Source organism: Ischnura elegans, chromosome 12 (genome assembly GCF_921293095.1).
Source record: "Ischnura elegans chromosome 12, ioIscEleg1.1, whole genome shotgun sequence".
Lineage (NCBI taxonomy): Eukaryota > Metazoa > Arthropoda > Insecta > Odonata > Coenagrionidae > Ischnura > Ischnura elegans.
Window position 1 is genome coordinate 16,622,301 of NC_060257.1, and position 6,482 is coordinate 16,628,782.

The 6,482-nt window shown below is 39.8% G+C and overlaps 1 protein-coding gene across 1 annotated transcript in view; it reads right to left on the reverse strand.

Moving 5' to 3' along the window:
- Nucleotides 1-3,660: 3,660 nt before the first annotated feature.
- LOC124169743 overlaps nt 3,661-6,482 on the reverse strand; it is a 53,035-nt gene continuing 50,213 nt past the window's right edge. Inside the window, exon 9 of the mRNA XM_046548439.1 lies at nt 3,661-6,140. The gene's annotated coding sequence lies outside the window, so the exon portion shown is untranslated. The remainder of the gene's footprint in view (nt 6,141-6,482) is intronic.

The following is a 6,482-nucleotide window of genomic DNA, read 5'->3' on the forward strand; positions in this document are numbered from 1 at the left end:
GGAATTTGCAAAGATCACATCAGGGTAACGTTATTACTGCTTCTAAGAAGACAAAATATCGTATTACGTTTTACTAGCCGTTATATGCCCCGTTCACACTACGTCCTTTTTACGCCGGTTAGCCCCGACCATGGTTACAAAACGAGGTGTGAACGCAAGTTCCCGTTAACCGTGGTTGGGATTCTGACCACCGTTTTCCGACCATGGTTGGCGGTACTTCATGCGTGTGTGAACGCAAGTTGGTTAAAAGCTGGTTAGAAAAAGAAGAAGGCGAAGCAGCAACGAAGTGGGATAGGAGGAAAGAAAACAGAAAATAAAGTTTCGAAGAGGAGACGGCCGTTATTGTTGAATTATATTCGTCAGAATTAATTCAAAGGAAAGTGCTATTGATTCATTCCGTAATGTGTTGTATAGTACTTATGAGATTTTAAACCTGATTGAAGTTATGCGATATACTTTATAGTTCGTAGTGAATTAGCTATTAGCTCGTATTGTATTGTTACGGACAGATTGAATAATCTATATTAATATTTTGCTAGAATTAAGTAAAATGTGCGAAACTACCATAATAAAAATCCGAAGGTCACAATGATTTTAATGTTTTGTTAAGAGTTCTATGTCCCAGTTTGAAAAAGATAACTTACGTTCATCCTTGAACAAAAGTTCTTCCCATATCAATATAAAGTATCAGGCTAACGGCTAGTCAGATGTAACGATAGAAAATAAATTTAGAAACGTCGGGTGATACCACATATCGCAAAAATTACCACGTTCTCTCTCTTATTTCATAAGTTAAATTTCAACAATCGTCACATTTCTGCAAGTTATTCGTCCACATTTGAAGAAGAGGTAAAAGGGTTTTAATTTACGGTATAGCATCAGAGTGGATCATGTCCTTTGTCAAAGTCGGAAAACAATAATAGCTAAGAATGTAATGCAGCGAAAAGTGTATCTCCATCCCAAATCACAAGTGTCTCATATTGAGGCTCAAGTCTCAAGATTAGGTCCTCGATTTTCTTCACCTACATCAATGATTTGTCGACACATCCGAATCAAGGGCAAGTAGTAGTATATGTTGTTGATATCAACCTAATTATCAGCAATATTCGCTTTCATTCGTATTAAATAGAGCAGTAGAATAATGCAAGCCACACTATGGATGAAATGATTAGTTGGACGAACACATTTGAATTACCTTCTACGTAGCAAGGAACAATGATTGTCGACGCTGGAATGCAATTTTTAATTCATAAGCAGCTCATAATATGCACATATGTTTAAATTCATCATCAATATCAGTGCAATTAACACAAGAACTTTTCCCTGCACATTCTATATTTCCTTCCAACAAGTTATTCTGAGTTATTCGCTCTTGTCAATTCATTTTTCACTTGGAATTACTCTACCACTCATCAGATGTCGCCAGGGTCTAACCATGGTTGAGTGTGAACGCGCGTTGGTTCTGACGTCATCTTACGCTGGTTAAGAAAGATGGTAATGTGAACGGGGCAATAGTAAGTTGTTGTCTGTGATTGAAAGTGGTTTACAACAGAAATTAGTCTTAAGCACACTGACCATGGGTCAACAAAATTCATAGTTAATACGAATAAAGATTAGTTTTTAAGAATAAATTGGAACGTTCCGCCAATGGTGATATCCGTACATTCCGCTACAATCTAAACAGACTAATTAACAGTACAAAGCTATTGAAACAATGGGCGTATCCGGCGAGGGGCAGGAGGGGGCAGCTGCCCTCCTAGAAGCAAAAACCTCAAATGACATCAGCCAAATATGGGGGCCGCTGATTGATAAAATGCAACGATCATGGACTCAATTAAATTTCCAACCCCCCTGAGCCAATTTGAATCTTCTGAACAACAATGGGTCTCAACTGTCCTTTGGCTCGCTCAATATTAAAACCCAGCATGGACCAAACTCAGCATTCAGTCTTAGCCCTGATGATGATGAGAGAGTTTCTCATTGAAACACTAGCCTTGAACAGACTTACCTGGTGCCAAACCCATAAAGATTTCATCAATGCTTCCAATTTGGTTTCCACACATGCTACTACACCTGAAACCGTCTAATTTATTTATATTCCATCAAACTTAGGACATTATATACTGTACTGCACACTATATAGTGTGGTGAGCATAAAATCACATTTGATTGTCCCATTCCAATTTAGTGCATACAACACAAAATAGTAATCAATTCAAAATTTCAAACCATATACGTAAGAGTAGCTATACATATAGGAGGCATTATTGGAGTGAAATTATCTCCATCTGAAGTATGGTGGTTTTTCTAACTAAAGTAGCGATTAAAGGCCAAGTTACACCATCAATATTATTGTATGTACATATGTACTAATAATTAAGCAATGGGTGCATTCATACATATCCACCCCTCCCAGAAAATTTTAGTAAATTGCATTCCCGGAAATGGATATTGGCACTATTCTGGCTCTTAAAAACCAGACAAAAGTCACGAAAAAGTTTTATTTCACAGCTTATAAACTGTAATAATGTCTTATGGTTCTAGTAACTGTTTAGTAAATTTGTTCCATCTAATTGCATTGTAATATAAAAAAATCTCTAAATGACCTTTTCAAACAACCTTCTCAAATATGCGTCAGGTTCTCTTTAATCTTGGAACACCTTTATTTTATTTGTTTTTTTATGATATTTTCTCACTTAGTATGTTGTAAATAAAGTTACAAATAAAAACTTAGAACTTTATATAATTACAAAAAACTTTGGTTCTAAGAATATTCTTTTTTGTAACACCTTTCAAATAGATACACTTCACAATAGACATGAGTGTTGTGGGGCCTTGGTGATCGCTGAAGAGCCAACCTGGCCAAACCACCTACATGTATAAATCGCACACTGCCTGCATGCATATATCCAAAACATCTGTACACATAGTTTTCAACTCAAAGAGAATTACCAGTAGGAACACTAATCCCAGCTGAAAATTTTTCCAACTGGTTTCGCAATGGCATAGCCAGGGGGACCCCCCAAAATATAAAATAACAATTAATCTGCTTCAAAAAAAAAAAAACAAAATATTGAAAAAATCATGGATTTATAAAAGATTTCTTTGACAAATGAAGTTTTTTTTGGTCATGATAAGTGTTAAAATTCGTTTAAAAACCCTCTACTTCGTACCCTGTTTTTCTATTTCCCCCAATTTTGGACCCCCCAAATTTCGCACCAATCAAGGTTTGAAAATTTCAAAAAATCATAAATGCCTCAGTAAATGCAGCAAAAATTCAATTAAAAGCTTTATGGATTTGCCAACACGGTATCCATCAATTTGTTTGTAAAATGTTTTTGTGTGAGTGATCCTAATTGCAAAGGGTGGCAATTCTTTTTTTTTTGCATTTCTCATGGAACAACCGCTTTGATTATCAAGTACCTCTTTTAAATATTCAAATCCAACAGCATATCCCCTTGCCTGCCATCCGACCAACTGTCCTAACCTGGTGTCATCCTGTCCATATATACTCCCAGTCATTGACGAATAGACGACCGAGCAGGCATATTCGGGGAAGGATGGTCGGGAGGATTGTTGGCAGTGGGGATATACCGCCAGGTCAGGCTTTGTGACTGTCCTATATTAAATTCAAGTACAAATTACTTTAGAAACAGAAAATATTAGCCCATGTATGTACTTTAATCAATGAACATATAACACTTGAATTATTGCCATGATTTATTGCCACATAGCAGAATTTTGGCAAGGTAGCAAAGGCATGCGGGGCAGTTTCATAAACCTCAAAAGTGATGCAGTAGACAGCAAATTCCTTAGGAGACAGCCGCAGTCCCTTGTCCCACTTTGTTCTCATCTGTGACAAGTCTTTTATCATAAATTAGGGTAGTTTCTTTGTGGAGATGCACCATGACACAAACCCTACAGCTTTAGGAACATCTAATACAAAGGAAAACGCTTTTGAACATTCCACACTCATGTTAACACTCGGCTGAGAATTAAAATAAGCGGGGATAGTATAAAGTTGCTTTTCATTTTGTTTTAATATGCCTAACTTCCACAAACTTAATTCACCCACCATCAATTTCTTTAGGAAAATCTTGCTGCCTGAGCCTGCCTATTACACTATAATGACACAGTGGATTCTCTGGAGGGAATTTGAGGTCAGTCGAAGTTGCATCGTTGTCATTTTTATGTGTACACCAAGATACTTGAGTTCACGTGTTGCACTAAAACTCTTATTTAGGGGAATTCCCAGACATGTCACCATAAACAAAATAATAACAGGCAGTTGATTTACTGAAAACTCTTCAAACACTAGCAGCGAGTTGCCTAAGTAGCAGATCATTTGGATCTAAAATTTTGTGTACACTACTTGTTCCACCTCCCATGATGGCGGGTGCAAGTGACAGATCATGAATTATTCTAATACCCAAACAACTTTTTGGTATTGAAACTCATGGAAAAGCACACTGTGGTCTTGTCATTACAAAACCCCACACTCAAACTAAGGTGTCAACCCATCTAGTAATCACTTCATCTGATTTTGTTGGCTGAAACACAAATGGGGCTTCCTCTGGCTTTGGGAGATTGGCTCCTGACACTAATAATTCATGTATCAAAAGGTTAGCATATGGATAAAATTTTGCACATGGGAATTCTAAAATTTAGTAGTCACTGTACTAACGCTTTGACAGGCACAGGTTTTGGCACATATGGCAATAATTCTATGGGGTTTCTTTTACAGTAGCTTAGATGCTGGGGAGGACTATAATGGCAGTGAAGAAATTACTCATGTAATCAATGCCATCCTTCTCCAAATCCTTGGTCATGAACTCCGAGGGTGCATCTGACAACGATGCTGATGTGGATGACGGTGAAGAGTTGATTGTAGTCACTGAAGAGTGGCTATTTTCATCTGCAGCCAATGCCATCATCAGATGCAACTTAAGGAAGCTGTATGGGATTCTCCAGCTCCCCAAATCTTTCCAGGACCAACAGTTCTCAAAAGATATCATCATCTTCTTCATCACCACCCAGTAATGGGGCTGGCAGCAAGTCGACATCTCCTAGGGGCATCAGTGGCCTCTGAGGTGGAGGATTTAAAGAAGAGTCATCCTAGACAGCGCCAGGCACCTCAGCAACCCCAGGTAATTGTACCTAAAGAGTTTCCTTATTTCCTCACAGATTCGGCACCACTCTCTCGCCATCTGTACTCTCAAAAGGGCGTGAATGTTCTCGAGCTGGAGGAGGATGAGGGGCCAGACACAGAGGCTCCAGATTCTGGCGGTGCCTGCACAATGACAGTAGGTGGTGGTGCTGCTGGAGAGTGAGGCATAGCCTGGAAAAGCTCGTCCTCCTGCAAGTCCCCCAAACGGAGCGCTGCTTCCCAGCCATGGGCCTGGACGATTCTCAAGATACGGACTCTATTATAAACTATGTGGCGTACCTGCTTTGGTAGGACTGGCCACTCTGCCGCAATGGATAACATAGCATCGAGCTCGTTTAAGTCTCTGCGAGTGAGCTTAGTAGATGCACAATTATCCCTAACAGCATGGAACAATTGCAAGCACTCCTCATCAGAGGGAACTTGGATGTAGGCTGTTGGTGATTTGCAACGCAGGGATGCAAAGGTCTTGGCTTCTAGGGGGGCTGGTGCCGGCACTGCTGTTTGGTCTTGCTGCTGCTGGGCCTGTGGGCCCAGGGCTTCTGTGAGCTGCGCCGAAGTTTCACGGGGGGCTACTACCCCTTGGGAAGATTCCAAATGAGTCATTGGCTTTTTGGCTTGGCTTGACACAGGAGAAAACTCATCATCAGAAGGGAGAGGTTCAGCAACGGAGGAAGAAGATGAGGAACTCGCATAGGAAAACTCTAAGAGGATACCTTTTTGAGTAGGATGAGGATACCTTTGTGAAGATGGAGGACACGGCATAGAAGCAGCTTCTTTTTCTAGAAGGATAGGCCAAGCCTCAGAGCCAGGAAAAATTGATGGAATGGCATCTATGTGAAGTTTTTTCTTCAGTGGATACTGATATTGGTCAGCTGTAAAGTGACGTTCACACAGGTAAGCATAATTGCTCACTTTATTCGCTGGCCTTCCCATCAATGCCGGATTATTAGCCCTTTTAACCCACTCAGCGCACCTGCATTAAAGAAAAATTAATGTTAATATATTTTCGTCATTATGCACACAAATTGCAATAGCGAAGAGTCTCAGATGACCTTCATAAGGTTAAGTTTCAATCATAGCAAGCCCGACATGCAAAATACGAAAATTAGATAGTGATAAAAAAGGTAGAACGAATAAGCCCTGATAAAAATAAACTCCTCCATTGTGGGGAGGTCTACCCTCCAATGAAGGTAAGGGAAGGATAGGTCTACCCTTCCTATACCCTTCAGCAAGGGTAGACGAAGGGTATTTTAGAAAATTGGTGGGTAGGCCCTATCCTTCCTGGAGTGTAGGGGAAGGGTAGAGGAAGGGTTGG